The sequence below is a fragment of the Bidens hawaiensis genome, unplaced genomic scaffold (genome assembly GCF_021521415.1).
Source record: "Bidens hawaiensis isolate Kalapana, Puna unplaced genomic scaffold, B.hawaiensis_p1.1 tig00002839_1, whole genome shotgun sequence".
NCBI lineage: Eukaryota > Viridiplantae > Streptophyta > Magnoliopsida > Asterales > Asteraceae > Bidens > Bidens hawaiensis.
In genome coordinates, this window is record NW_027491153.1 from 2,342,832 (window position 1) to 2,358,967 (window position 16,136).

The 16,136-nt window shown below is 34.1% G+C and overlaps 1 long non-coding RNA gene across 1 annotated transcript; it reads left to right on the forward strand.

Moving 5' to 3' along the window:
• Positions 1 to 9,340: 9,340 nt before the first annotated feature.
• LOC143621390 (uncharacterized) lies at positions 9,341 to 13,418 on the forward strand. The gene is made up of 2 exons (XR_013151508.1): positions 9,341 to 9,783; positions 9,818 to 13,418. It is a non-coding gene; the product is annotated as an uncharacterized LOC143621390 (long non-coding RNA).
• The last annotated feature ends 2,718 nt before the right edge of the window (positions 13,419 to 16,136 follow it).

The window sequence follows — 16,136 nt, forward strand, 5'->3', positions numbered from 1 at the left end:
GCTGAAATTAGTTCGTTAATTAGAAATTGATCATTGATTTCGTAGTTCATTAATTAAATTGGTACTCAATCTGCGGTTAATTACCTTCCTAATTCCTCAATTAGTAATTAAGTCGAATTTTAGCGTTTTAACTGTAATTGGAATTCGAATGTATTCTGTTAAAGATCCATAACATGATTATCTGATTGTATTTATTAATTTAACAGTTTTCTGTAGTAATAAGGTCGAATTCTAACGTTTTTTTTACATAATTAAGGAAACATGATTATTGATTCAACTGTAATCTCAACTTCAGATTTCTTGATAGATAACTTGATTGTATTATATATATTACTGTTATTGATGGAAGTTAACTGGTCTTCTTAGCGTTTGATCGTTTCTTCAGTTAAAAGTTAAATGAATTAAGAAAAACATGCTCCTTTCATGTATTTCATTTCATTTACATCCCTAAACCTCAAACCCCTATGAGTCTATGACTTCATGTAACGTGAAATTACTAAAATCCTTAGCTACCGACCTAGCTTTGAACTGTGATGTTTCAACACCTTGAATTCTGTTATTCCGCTTATAAATCCATTTAATATCAACCAGTTTTTGATCCTTAGGCTTGTCAAATAGAACACAAGTCTCATTTTTATACAAGGAATCAATTTATTTGTTCATGGTTTTAATCCATTTATCAACAGAAGTAAAAAGTTAAAAACTCACCGAATATATGGCAAATGCTCAAGAATATCTTCCATGTCTGCAATAGTAAACACAAATTCCGAGATGCCTTCAATGCTTCAAAACCTTGTAGAAGGAACAATTTGCCTTCTTGGTCTATCCCTGCCAAGCAATAACAACTTGCACTAACATTAAGGAGTTTCTAGTTTCACCTTAATTAAGAGTCACTGGTCACTATGGTTCTCACCTGTTGAAAAGTGTTAGATAATGTTACAATTTTATGTCCTAAGTTGAAGTCTTTTATTTAATGTCTCGGTTTCTTATAATGTTTTATGTTTGTCATGTGTTGCATATGGCTGGACGGTTGTGGGCTCGTTCTACTCCATTGGGCTGTGGCTTGGAAGGAAGTTTCTAGTGTTGGGCTTGTGGATGACTAATGGGCTTGAAGACACCGACCTATGCTTGCTTCTATAAAATAAGTATTTTAGGGTTTGTGTATCATCTCTGCAATATTGATCTAAGTATTAAACACCTTTTTTCTCTGGCAATTCATTAGGTTCCTGCCATATTGGCAAAACCTATTATAGGTCTTAGCGGTTGAGCTTTGTTATACTCTCAATCGTATCTCATGTATTAGTCTGCATTCGGTTATTTGAATCACTGTTTTAGACCAGATTTCTGTTTAAAGTTCGTATTGTAATCATTCAATTGAAGAAATAAGAAGATATATTCTGAATATTTGACATGGTATCAAGAGCTTAAGGGCTGCTGTCGATTTCTCGTGGCTTGATTCTGGTTATTCCGCTAATTAAACTCTGGTTATTTTGTTGTTGGGGTTTCTTCGCTTGAAACCCTAATTTTGGTTGAAGATACTTTGTGAGATCTATCCTTTTTCTTTTTTCTTCTTGTATTGAGCATGTTTGGGATTGAGTTTGAAAAGTGCTTATGGCTTTTCAAAAAGCCATTTTGAAAAGTGCTTATGACTTTTCAAAAAGCCAAGATTTGGGGTTTTTGGAAAACTGTTTTTTAACCCTTTCAAAAAGATAAAATAAAAGGTTTTTTTTTGTGATTGCCGAACACCATTTAACTTACTGGCATAAGCCAATAAGATGTTTTCAAACTCAATCTTAAACATATTTTCTTGTTGGCTTTAGGCCTTTGGAGTTGTTGGGGTTGTTGGTCCAGTTTTTTTATAGTTTTTTATATAGGGAGAGACATCCCCTGGTTACTTGTGTTTACGTGTGCATCATCTGCTTTTTTCATTGTGTGTGTGGATTCTTTGCTTGAGTTTTATTTGGTTATATATGGGTGACTCTAGTGTTGCTAGTGTTACCGAGATTAGTAAATTGGATGCTAGTGATCTTTTGCATCTTCATGCAAGCGATTCTAGCACTTTAACTGTTGTGAACCATAAATTGAAAGGAACAGAGAATTACACAGGGCAAATGCTATGCTTCTTGCCCTACAAGTTAAAAATAAAACCAGTTTTATTGATGGATCTTGTAAAAGATCTACTGAAAATGAAGTTCTTGGAAAACAATGGGACAGGTGTAATTCTACGGTCCTTTCATGGATTCTCAACTCTGTTTACGAAGAGTTGTATCTAGGCCAAGTTTTTTCTAAATTTGCTTTGGATGTGTGGGTCGAACTAAAAGAAACGTACGATTAGGTAGATGGTTCTGCTGTGTTTAGTTTATATCAGAAGATAAATTATGTTAATAAAAATGGTAGTTCTGTGTCGGAATACTATCATAGACTTAATACTATGTGGAAGCTATTTGATGCTATGGTTCAATTACCATCTTGTAGTTGCAATGCTTCAGATAAATTTAACAATTTTAATCATTTGATAAAACTTATGTAGTTTCTTATGGGTTTTGATGATGTGTATCAATCTGTTAGAACTTCTTTGTTAACTAGAGATCCATTGCCTACCATAAAATCTGCGTTTTCTATTGTGTCTAGGGAGGAACCCCATAGGAATACTAGTGGGATCTTAAAACCACAAACACAAAATATGGCTTTCTTTTCTAAAAATAAGCAGTCGTAATTGACTCAAAAAAGAAATTCAACAGAGGGCCCAACCCTAATCTTAAGTGTACTCACTGCAACAAGGTTGGACACACTGTTGAAAGATGCTTTGAGATTGTAGGATATCCTCAGGGTCCTAGACCTAGGGGAGGGAAATCCTTCAATCAAGTAATGCTCAAAGTAAACCCGATTATGTTGCTTTTAGTTCAGGAACTAGTCTTACCTCTGAGCAAGTTCAAAAGTTACTCAGTTTGTTGCATGATAAGTCTGGAGAAAGTACCAATGTCTCTAATGTTGGAGGTAATGGGCGTGCTTTCTCTGCTAGTAGTATTAGTTCTAGGACTTTTTGCTTTGCCAGTAACTTGACTTATGTTATTAATAACAGTTGGATAGTTGATTCTGGTGCAAACCAACACATGGTTAAGAATGACAAAAATGTTTTTGATCAAATAGACGTGTCTGAATTCAATGTAACTGTTAAACATCCTAATGGATCCAATGTTGTTGTCTCTAAAATTGGAAGTATAAAATTAAGTGATACTATTGTTTTAAATGATGTGTTGGTAGTTCCAGAATATCATGTGAACTTATTGTCTGTTCACAAGCTTGCTAAGGATTGTAAAGTCAAGGTTCTTTTTGATGAAAATAATTGTTATTTTCAGGATTTACTCACAATAGTCAAGTAGATGGTCTTTACTTCTGTGGTGATGCTTCTAATAAAATTAAGGTGTGTTTAAATAGTTATGATGTGATAAATTTGTGGCATTCTAGGTTAGGTCATCCGACTGATATGGTTCTTAACTTTTTGCTAGATGATCTAAATTTTAAGTATAGTGATAATGGTCTTCCTTGCGAAGTTTGTCATAAGGATAAACAACACAGGGAACCCTTTCCATTGGGTGATCATAAATCTACTGACACAGGGGACCTCATTCACCTTATAAGGTAACCAGTAGGGAAGGATATAGATCCTTTTTTACAGTTGTTGATGATTATTCAAGAGTTGTTCGGGTGTTTTTATTAAAAAATTAAAGTGAAGTGTTTTCTAACATTAAAAGTTTCTTTAATCTTCTTAAAACTCAGTTTGGCAAAGGTATTAAGATCATTAGGAGTGACAATGGGTCTGAATTTGTTAATAATCAAGTTCAGACCGTTTTTAGGAGTCATGGTGTGTTACATCAAACTTCTTGTACATATACTCCATAACAAAATGGTGTTGTGGAGAGAAAGCACATGCACCTTTTAAATGTTGCTAGGTCTCTTTTATTTCAAGGTGGTATTCCCCTTTCATTTTGGACTGAATGTGTTCTAGCCGCTGCCTACCTAATTAACAGGACTTCTTCCTCTCTGCTAAAAGGTAAAACACCGTATGAATGTCTTTTTGGCTTTAAACCCTCTTTTAATCACTTAAAAAACTTTGGATGCTTATGTTTTAGCACTATCTTAAATTCCTCTAATAAGTTTGAAGCAAGGGCTGAAAAATGTGTGTTCATAGGATACTCTGTCCATCAGAAAGGATACAAAGTTTTTAGTCTTGATAATAAAAAAATTATTTTCTCAAGAGATGTCAAGTTTTATGAAAATGTTTACCCTTTTAAAGAGATTATTTCTTTAAATCATTTTGATGAATGTTCTGACTCTACTTTAAACAACTTAAATTTTTTTGATTTATTTGAAGAAGAAGCATTCAATAGTTTATTAAATGATCCTAATCCCAATGATGAAGAAAGGGTGAACATTGAACCATCCATAATTGATCAGCAACCTAGTAGCAACTTTAGAGCTGCTGATGGTTTAAATGTTCATGAGCCTGATGGTTCAAATGTTCATGAGCTCGGTAGCTCTACTGATAGCTCTAGAGGGGTAGATCAATCTGGTGTAGTGACTAAAAATGTCAACTCATCTGACGGTACTAGTAGTCAACCTCCTCCTAGGAAGTCTACTAGGAATTCCGTTCTTCCAAAAAAACTTAGTGATTTTGTTGTTGAAGGAAAAGTCAAATATGGTTTCGAAAAGGTTGTCAATTATTCCAATTTGTCTTTTGAAAATCTATCTTTTGTCTCTAGTTTAAATTAAAGCATAGAACCTAGTAATTATTGAGGCTAAAAATGATATAAATTGGGTTAATGCTATGAATGATGAGATGAATGCTGTATATAGGAACAATACTTGGGAACTTGTTGATTTACGTAAGGATAGAAAACCCATTGGGTGCAAATGGGTATATAAAATTAAATATAAGGCTAATGGTGAGATAGATAGGTATAAAGCCAGATTAGTGGCTAAGGGTTTTAATCAAAGAGAGGGTATTGATTATGATAAGACCTTCTCACCCGTGGTTAAAATGGTAACTGTTAGGTGTGTTATAAGTTTAGCCGTTCAAAATGATTGGCCTTTATTTCAATTGGATGTTAATAATGCTTTTTTGTATGGTCAATTAAATGAGGACGTTTACATGTCTTTGCCTCATGGTTATTCTCAAAACATGAAACTAAAGTTTGTAAATGGTTAAAGTCTTTATATGGGCTGAAACAAGCCCTTAGGATGTGGAATGAAAAACTTGTGTATGCTTTAAATGGTATGGGTTTTGTGCAGTCTAGTTGTGACCATTCCCTGTTTATTATGTCTAAAGATTCGGTATTTTTGGTTTTGCTAGTATACGTTGATGATATTGTGATAACGGGTAATAATAGTGAGGCTATTAATAAGGTTAAAAGTTCTCTAAGGTCTACTTTCTTAATAAAAGATCTAGGTGAACTTAAATATTTTTTAGGAATTGAAGTCATTAAAAGTAATAATGGTATATGTCTTTCTCAAAGAAAATAGTGTATGGAATTACTAGCTGAGTATGGCATGAGTGCATGCAAACCAACTAATAATCCCATAGATCAAAATTATGTGATAATGAAATTGTGTCAAAAAGATACAAATGCCTTAAGTAATGTTACCGGGTATCAAAAATTAATTGGGAAGCTAATTTATCTTTCTCATACAAGACCAGATATATGTTATACTGTTTAGTTTTTGAGTCAACACATGCATAATCCTTTAGATGCCATTTAAATTTGGCATTAAGACTTTTTAGGTACTTAAAGAAAGCTCCTGGTTTAGGAGTGATGTTTAACAAGGGGGAATCGTTTGAGTTGACTGCTTATGCAGAATCGGACTGGGCCAAGTTTCTGTATACAAGAAGACCGGTAACCGGCTTTTGTGTGTTTTTTGGGTAACTCGCTTGTTGTTTGGGAAAGTAAAAAACAAGTTACTGTCTCTAGATCATCTGCTAAGGCAGAATACATAGCTATGTGGTCTTGTGCCGGTGAAGTAATCTGGATCATTAATCTACTAAGAGAGTTACAAGTTTCTGTACCTCTCCCTGTATCCTTGTTCTGTGATAATTCTGCTGCACTTTCAATTGCTGCCAACCCTGTGTTCCACGAGAGGACTAAACATTTTGAAGTAGATTTGTTTTACTTGCGTGAAAGAATTTCAGCTGGTGTTATAAAGGCTTGTTCTATCAAATCTGAGGATCAATTAGCAGATGTTTTCACAAAGGGATTGCCGGTAAGTCAACATGAAAAAATTATTAAAATGTTAGGTATGTTTGATATGTTCGGACATTAAAATTGAGGGGGGGGGGGGTGTTGAAAAGTGTTAGATAATGTTACATTTTATGTCCTAAGTTGAGATCCTTTATTTAATGTCTCGGTTTCTTATAATGTTTTATGTTTGTTTTGTGTTGCATATGGCTGGACGGTTGTGGGCTCGTTCTACTCCATTGGCCTGTGGCTTGGAAGGAAGTTCCTAGTGCTGGGCTTGTGGATGGCTAATGGGCTTGAAGACACCGACCTATGCTTGCTTCTATAAAATAAGTGTTTTAGGGTTTGTGTGTTAAAGATCATCTCTGCAATATTGATCTGAGTATTAAACACCTTTTTTCTCTAGCAATTCATTAGGTTCCTGCCATATTGACAAAACCTATTATAGGTCTTAGCGGTTGAGCTTTGTTATACTCTCAATCGTATCTCATGTATTAGTCTGCATTCGGTTAATTAAATCACTGTTTCAGACCAGATTTCTGTTTAAAGTTCGTATTGTAATCATTCGATTGAAGAAATAAGAAGATATATTCTGAATATTTGACATCACCAAAATACTTTGAAGCAGTTCTTTTGTGTCCGTTTAAACTATTTGACTAGAAGTCACATCCTTAAGTTATGTCTTCTCAAAATTCAATATATCTCTTGCATTGTTGATCTAGTGAGTTAGGCCATATGTTGTATCGATGTACTTTACATAGGTTTTTCCTAATTGATATTGTTTATTTAATAAAATATGTTATTTTGAAAAAATTACAAATGAAAAGATTAATATGATAAACCACATGAGACATGTTTGTTGATTGGAGCTAAACTGCCCGAAATGCCTTCTTGTGCGATGCATGTACACACACGACAAAGAGTCTAGCTTCCTAACATCATCCATACGGGGAACAAAAGTGACACAAAACATTTTTGTGGTTCAATAGACTAAATTCATCGCTAACCCATTAGAATGCTTTTATGATTTTAATGGGATGGATGAGGAAATACAAAATGATAACTACTAAGCTAGATACAAATTTAAATAGTAATTGTACTCGTCTGACTTGAATCCTTTCAAATATCGGGTAAAGATTTGTGATGATCAAGATGTTTTGGAATCCTGTAAGCTTCGATGAATCAATGGAAGTTGACATTGGTTTGGTAAGTCAACCCTAGGTTCCAGTTAGCCGGAGCCACATTGTAAGCCGTAATGGTCTGTTTTGTGGTGTATGAAGTTAGCCTAAAGGAGAGCGCTTGACCCTGAAGAGTTGCAAATGCTTGGTAAGAAGCACCCCAGTTATGGCTCATGCTAATCCAACCCGTCTTGGTTCCTTTAACCCACATTTGATAGATGTCACCAGCACCCGCAACATTCATCACATACACCAACAACCAGTATCCATTTCCTTGAAAAGAAAATCTGATCCCACCTTTCCTCATGCTATTGCATGGAACCCTAAGAAATTAAAAATAAATAATTAAAATGTTAGTCGGTAATTCGTTATCCAAGATCAAATTAACTTGTGAAAAAGTTGATACTTTCTACTAAAGAAATATAAGAAATGCACCTGCGATACATTATTGGAACGATCCCGGCTTTCCACTGAGCAATTTTCATGAATGCGGGCTTAGACATGTCAAAATGGGTTCGGGGAGGATTGCACCATCCTCCGTTGTTTGAATCCTTAGCCCAGTTGGGTGGGCAGAGGTTGGTGGCTGTAACGGTTGTGTAACCATTGTAGCACCATGGAGACTGGACACACCGAATTTGGTAGCATTGACCGCATGCATACCCATCACTAAAGATCGTGGAGCTCAATGCAGCTGTATCGGTTCCATAGCCATTAGTAATCAAATTTCCATATCCACAAGCACCTCCTGAAGCAATAATTAAAGAATATAGTTATTAAAAACGTTTATATGTCGCCAGATGACAATTGAACTATATGTGAGATGTATTGCATACCCATTGTTGCAGATGCAGACTCGTCGCCATAAAATGTGGCGTGTGCTAGTGTCCATGGACTAGGAACGTAGCCGTGGTAGACAGCTTCACTAGGCTCTATGAAGCGGTAGAAAATGAGTAAGACAATGCTAAAGAAGCAGCATGAATTATAAAAGGAAGCCATTTTGTTTTATTTCTTGATCTTTAAATGTGTTGTGAAATTTGTAAAACTGATCGATGCTTAGTGACTTATAACATTTAGAGGCATCTATTTATAGGACTAAAAACTAGCCAGTATTATGTTGGAAGTGGGTGATTTTGTGACCCTCACGAAGGTTGACATCGTAAGTCAGCATTGCTCACAATTCTTTAAGGTGTATATTGCATGAAATCTATTAGTTTAGTGCTCATGAATAAAATTCAATGAAGTTGAAAACGTGCGAGCAGGTTCTATGCTAATTTGTTAGGCCATACTTGATTATAATAAGATTATTCATTGACCTAAGAGTATATCTCATTTTAATAATATGTACGTGTTCCTACCGGTGATTATATTTTTGAGTTTGTCGGATGACAAGAAATAATATTGACACTGCACGGCTAATCTATATAAACGAAGATCAAAAAATCCTATTTGTCGCAATGTGGTCGTTTCCCCTTTTTTTGAAGCCACCAGATTTGCTTCATTGTGGCTTCTCATTGATTTAACCCGTTTAAGGTTTAATTTTCGCGGGTCATGTTTGTTACAAAACCCAGATACACTTAAAATGGGTCAGAACACCTCCTTAATCCTTTCTCTGACTCTCTGGCACCGAACCTCTCAGCCACCCTATCACCCCCAAATTAACAAAACCCTAGACCTCAATTACGGCCAAAGTCGACGCAGTGCAGAGAGCAAGTGATTCGCCACCCGGATTTGGGAGTTGGTCCAGTTGTTCGAGTCGAAAGAAGGTGAGGATTTACGGTAACTAGATATAATAATGAAAAAAGTAAAACTAGATGTAAACAATAACAGAGTCACCGTGGGCATAAGGCATTTAGGCTGATTGAAGAATTTTGGAATTCTAAATGCCAACATTTTCTCATCAAATCATATGAGTTTGTTGCGTGGATTGGTTTAAAGGGAAAGGTTATTATAGTTTGGAGGCAAGGTAAACAAGAAGATTTTTAGAATAACATTGGGAAAAGCTGCAAGATTGTTGGTACATTTTTTGTTAATTCTTTTGTTGTCATTAGATATTAGTCTATAATGAAACAATGGGGACGTTTTATTAAATGAACAGACGGTTGAACACGAGCAACTAAACGAATGCAGGTTTTTGTTTGCGTTTGTTTGTTAAGAAAATGAACTTATTTGTGTTTGTTTATGTTTGTTTGTTAACAGTTTAAACGAGTGGTTCATGAATGTAAAGGAACGAGCATAACTTTGCTACGATCAGTAGCGATGGTGATGGTGTTGGGCGATGATGGCTCTCTCGATTTTCCATATGTACCTCTTGTAAGTAATCGTTAATGTCTGTTTTCTGATATGGTGTTTGATTGATAGATTTCACTTTTTAGGTCTATCGATTTCAGACATATGCTCACTTTTTAGGTCTATCGATTTCAGACATATGCAATTGTTTTATTTATTGAGTTTTGCATTTCAGGTTATGAATTCATCAATTGTCACTAAATTGTCAAATATAAGTAATTCTGATAATTGATTATAATTTTTTATATCTCATATTCTGGTAAATATTAATTATTTAACAACATATGAATTGTTAATTAGTTTTTCTAAATGAAACTTGTATACTAAAGTAAAGATTATGTATAATATATATAAACGAAAACTCTAAAATCCTATGTGTCGCGATGTGGTCGCTCCCCCTTTTTATGGGAGCCACCAGATTGCTTGATTTTCAAATTGTGATCTCTTATTGATTTAACCCGGTTTACACCCGTTTAAATTTCCGGGTAGCCATAAACGGGTCATAACAACTCCCCTTAACGTACCCTCTCCCCTTTCCTCAAACCCTAAATCACTGTTTATTTCGAAGAATGGAAAGAAGTACATCGTCACGGATTAGATCTAGCCGATCTGATTCACTCGACCATCATTCAACTTGCCCAATCGTCATCCACCGAAGCTGTTCGATGTCGAATTCAATATTCCATTCGCGGAAAATGATTTTGGCTTCCGTTTCGGTTGATAATATGAGTCATGGAATTAATGGAGTGTCTGCGATTTTGGTATTGGGATAAGTTAGGGCTGAGTCTGAACGGGTTGTTCAGCAGTTTGTTAGGCAGTTGCGGGTTCCGTTTCGGCATGAGGAGGATCCAGTTATGTTGAGGGCGGCTGATTTGGGGATCAGTTTGTAGGTTGATGAGGATAGGGACGATTGCGAACCGGTTTAAGGATTTCCATTTTGGTGTTTGTGGTCTGTCATATATAGGAAAACATTTTGATTGCTTCCCTGATTTAACAAAGTGATGTTGATAATGTTGATTAGTTAGTTTACACTTTGAGGTTTGATTAGTTGATTATATTGATGAGTTAATGATCAATATGTAACTTTTTAAACTTTTTTTATGAGGTGGGATTTGATTAGTTCACTGGTTAATGAGGTTTGCGTTATGCAAATTGTAATATAAAATCTTCAAGAAAACAACAGGTAAGTAACAACTTGATATATCTTTTGACATATGAGTTAAAATTGTTTATTGTTTCTTTTATTAACTCGTATTCTGTGTAAACATTTCAGACTCAAAGAAACTATGGACTGGAAAAAAGATCACCATAATAACTCACTCAATGGGTGGAATTCTTACCAAATGTTTTTTGAGCCTCTCAGTGATCTATGCAGAAAACTAAAACCATGGTTTATCGTATTAGCCTAACCCGTCCTGATCTGTTTTGACCCGTTACTTGAATTACAGATTTTATAATCATGGCAGAGGAAGAAACTGAGTTGAGTTGAAGGATCATGCTGCAAATATAAGTTTCAGTTGCTGATTTATATCTCTTTTTTTATGTTATTAAATAGTTACCAATCTACCATGATGCAGCTTGCAACATTTAACCCAACAAAAGAGAAGAAAAAGAAGTTGGTCATTAGTCAAGATCCTGCTGTTAATCAACAGTTGTTTGAGAAAACCGATAACTTATGTGGTAAACGATTCTTTTAAGTTGAATATCTTTACTTTTAGGTTTTACTAAAATCCATGCATTCTAAATTGATCTTGAACTTACATTTACTGATCTGAAAAAGGAAAAGAAATTAATGATACATCGTGATCATTGCTAAAAAACTGTGTTGAGAAGAGTAAAATTAAGACATCTAATTTATTTATATATAACTAAAATATGACAGTTTTTAAATATCAATGCCCTACTCGGTTTTTGCTACAAAAATTGTTATCTTCAACCTTTTAAATGCAGAGACTTAACTTATGTAAAAGCATTAAACTTTCAAAATTCTATATTGATCTTTGCAAAGGTTGATCATGAGAAAAAGTATAGCCTAAGTTGTGTTAGTGAGAAAAGGAGTTATTGGATTCATGCAATAGGCATAACTTATTTGATATCGTCTAGCCCTTTTAAGTCGCTTATGAAACGGGCCAAACGGATTGATTGAACCCTTTTTAACAGCTTAAAGCACATAAGTATTTGGATTTTTCACACCAGTGACTCCGCTATTGAAGCACTGGTCACATGGATACAACTGTTTGAAATGATTCAAACCGACCAACTTGCTTCTGTTTAGATGAATCATCATGAATATATGTACATACGCCGGTTTTTAACGTCTCAATTCTGCATTTCTGTTTCTTAGGATGAGCCAACCAAACAACACAAGCTAACTGATTTTTTTGGGTTACAAGGCTGAGTTGAATCACATTGTTAGAGAGGCTGAGAAGCCTGGATCGAGTAAGCTGTTTTTCATGTTCAAATATTTTTTTAGCTTTTTTGTTTCATTTAATTTTTAATGGGTCATGAAAGTGGTAAGATACAAGTTTTGCTTCTATTAATAAATGAAGTAGTTGATTTGGGTTGTATTTTTATCTTACAAAAGCCAAGAACAGCACATGTATTGTTGAGGTCCAAACATTTGTTTGGCCAAGGAAATTGATTATAACGATGAGATTTTGGAAATTAAATTATCAGGGGTATTTTAGTCATTTATGAATACTCAGAATAGTTAGAAGTTGTCAAAGTTAAATCCCAAGTCAAAGTCAAATTTCAATGAATTATTGTCAAAGGAATACTGGTTATTTGGTGTTCAGTTGCATATTTGGTCTTTTGGAAGCCGAAGGCTGCATTTGCATCATTGTAGGAGTAGGAGATGTAGCCATCGTCGTGATATGAGAGGTCGGCATAGGAGACAGTACCGATTGTGGAATCGAAGCAAATCTCGAATTAGTGGATGCCGTCGTCGTAAGTGTTATAACCGTGGTTCTAACAGCAGGTGACACCGCAGGTACTTGAGGAGGATTCAGTTAATATTAATATGCACTAAACATGTGCAATTTTAAATGATTCAATTAATATTAATATTATTTACAATGACAAAGTATAAAGTAACAAGAAACGCGCGCCAACTAAGAGCCCCAAGCAAGAAGGCGGCGCCGATGCCTAGAGGAGTGGTTATTAGAATTTTGTCCTAATAGTATTGTTGGTCAACAACTTGATAAAGTCAATTGACAAAGTGACAATCCTTATGGTTATGTTACTTTACGAAGTTTAGTATTGTTCTGTTCGGACCTTACCTTTTAATAGTGCCACTACAATGTTGGAAACACACACACCTATTCAGTGACAGAACTTGAACACATAATATGGATGAGCCAGAGGATCTTGAACAATAATTTGGATGAGCTAGGCTCAATACATATAAAACAAATTTAAGTTTTTTCAGAAAAACTATAATATTGAGCACAAAAGTTGGGTGGGTCGCGGCCCAACCCACACAAAGATCCGCCTTGATCCTATCTTATACTAAAAGTCCTTTATCAGTTTGCTTGGTGGATTGCGAAACTAACAAAAAGTCCTTCATCATTTTTCTTGGTGGACTAAGAAACTCCAAACTTTATATTAAAAGTCGGCGTACCGGTAAAGATTCTAAGAAATATTGATCAAAGAAAGGCTTATACAACAACACTAGGCTTCAGGTTGTTTCTTTAGATACATGCGTAATTAAAATAGATTTTTTTTATTAGTTTTAAACAAACCTTATGCGCGTTTCATGTTTGTGTACTTATATTTGTTTTGAAAATATTTATGCAAGTTTTCTAATAATTTTATTAGCTTTCAACGTACATAACTTGCATAAATGAGTCTATAATTTGCTTCTACTGGAGATATAAATACATAATAAAAGAAAAAAAAAACTAAAACTAACCCGCGTAACACGCGGGCTACAAGCTAGTATATTTATAAACGAGTAATGAGTTTTGAAGTAGGTTTATTACTTAATTTTTGATTATTTTCAAATTTATTTGTTAATTTTAAACCCACACCCCTCAGGGTTTGAGAAAACACATAACTAACATAATTGTTTTGTCTCACTCTAAATTATGTAATATGTGAAATATAACTATTTTTATGAAACTTTTTTAATTTGATCAAATTATGTAATCTATTTAATTATATTTATTTTTTTACATTATAGGTATTTTGCACATGTAATTTAACTATGATATATTAGTGTGAAAGTATAACCAAATTATAAGTTATAAAACTAAAGTCTATTTAAAAGTTGTCACATGATGTTGGAACTTGAAAAGCTCTCACAAACACCAATCCCTTCCACGGATGGCTCTCCTTCCTTTCTCCCATCATCTCACATAAATGGGTGTTCTCATTCTTGTCTATGCAAACATCTGTCCCTTTTCTAGCTAGGCATTTTTTTAGAAAATTAGGCCCAAGAGACCAAGGACACGAAATTTGATCTCAACGAATATCAACTATTTTTGTTTATTATAATTCTTAACACTAATTACATAACCCTAACACTCTATGACTCAAACTTCTACGTTCTAGACTTCGGAACTAATAAAATAAACATGCAATAAACAAACTTACCAAGTGATAACTCTAAACATTCAAAGTAATAATTATAAAATAGTAATTGATAAAACTACTTCAATATACCCCCTTCAACTTTCACTTTCTTTTAAAATCGTTCTGTGATTAACTTCCAATACATTTCTAAACTTACAAACAAGGCGCCTAAAGAAGATACAGTTTTTTTTCTTGGGAGAGTAACATGTTTGGTTTACCCTAGATCGACGTTGAAGTAAGAAGTAAATAGGAAAGTCATAAAGTTTGACTTACAATTTTACTAGCTTTAACAAACTCGTTAGTTCGAAAGAGGGGATGGGGGATATGCTCTCCACGTTGACATTGTTTGTGTTAACCGGCAGGGCATTTTGGTGGCCTAAAACGAGTAAAAAATTGGGGGCCTTTTTTAAAAAAATGTTCATATTTTCTAAAAGTTTATTCATTCCGCTTCACATTTAGATACTCTAATTTTGTAACATAAGCTAGTACGTGAGTTGTTTCTTAAAATAAACCAACCATAATGTAAGTATGTTGAAACACATGATAAATGTAAGTTGATTAGAGTATATTGAAAAACATCTCGTGGACAACAATACACACATTGTTCAATTTTCAACATGGGCGCTTACTATTATAAGAAACGTATATCATTATACTTCTGAGAAAATATAGGCAGGATAAATAAGATGATATTGAATTTTAACTTAATTAACTCGTAACAAGTTTTGAACGTAAAGTAGAAGCAACTACACCTGCTCAAGTTATTATTCTTTTCAACAACATATGCTCATGTTATTGAATTAATCTTTAGTATAAGTTTACTTAAAATACTTAAAAAAGTTCGTTAAACTTATCGTTAATGTGAAAAATAAAATATAGATAAAATACTAGACGTAAAGAGATTATATCCAAAGTTGGGCTTTTTAATATTTTTTACTTTATTAGGGTTAGATCCCAAAAAAATCAAATATTTAAAAACTAAGTCTATCAGAATATCCTTTATGGGGTCAGATTTAAAAAAAAAATCAAATATTTAAAAACTAAGACTAAGAGAATCAAAGTTGGTAAGCGGTGACCAAGGGAAAGGCACAACAGCTAAACAAATTACCAATGCTCTAAAGTAACATTTGTGTTCCTAATCCAAGTAAATGTTATATATCTACATATAGGCTTTTTTTTTCTTTTTTATTTAAATGGATGCCTTATAAATTTGGGGGTCAAAGCCCTAGCTTTGGCTGTTTAGTCACTTGGGCCGGTCCCGTTAGCCGGCCTTCTCTCTCCGTTCACAATCCGGGGACACACCCTTTCGCATGGGTGGTTGCCTACTTCTCTTCTCGTAACATTTGTAGCTGGAAATAAATATGAAGGTGATTACAAGTAAACAAATTTACACACTTTTCAATTTATTATAAACCAAAATCTGTCTTATTTGGTATATATCATCTAAATAATTATACTAAAATTTGGATAGTACGGTAAAGTCGACCGAGAAAGTTTAGACGTGCGGTATTAATAATCTATTTGCTTTTGCCATCCGACAAACCCAAATATACAATCATTATTAGCGATTACGTAAACATTATTAAAACAAGATATGTTCTTCAATTCGTTCAATGGATAATGTTATTATGAAGATAACCTTGTATAATATAAATAATCAACTTATTTATATATCAACTATGGCCTAACAAATTAGCATAGAACCTGCTCGCACGTCTAATGGAATTTCAATCATAAATTTTAGAAATTTAGAATAGATTTCATGCAAATACATTATAAGTAATTGTGAGCAATGTTGACTAATTAGGGGTGTGCGTGTTGCGGTTCGGTGCGGTTTTTAACTAAAACCGAACCGAAAACCAAACTT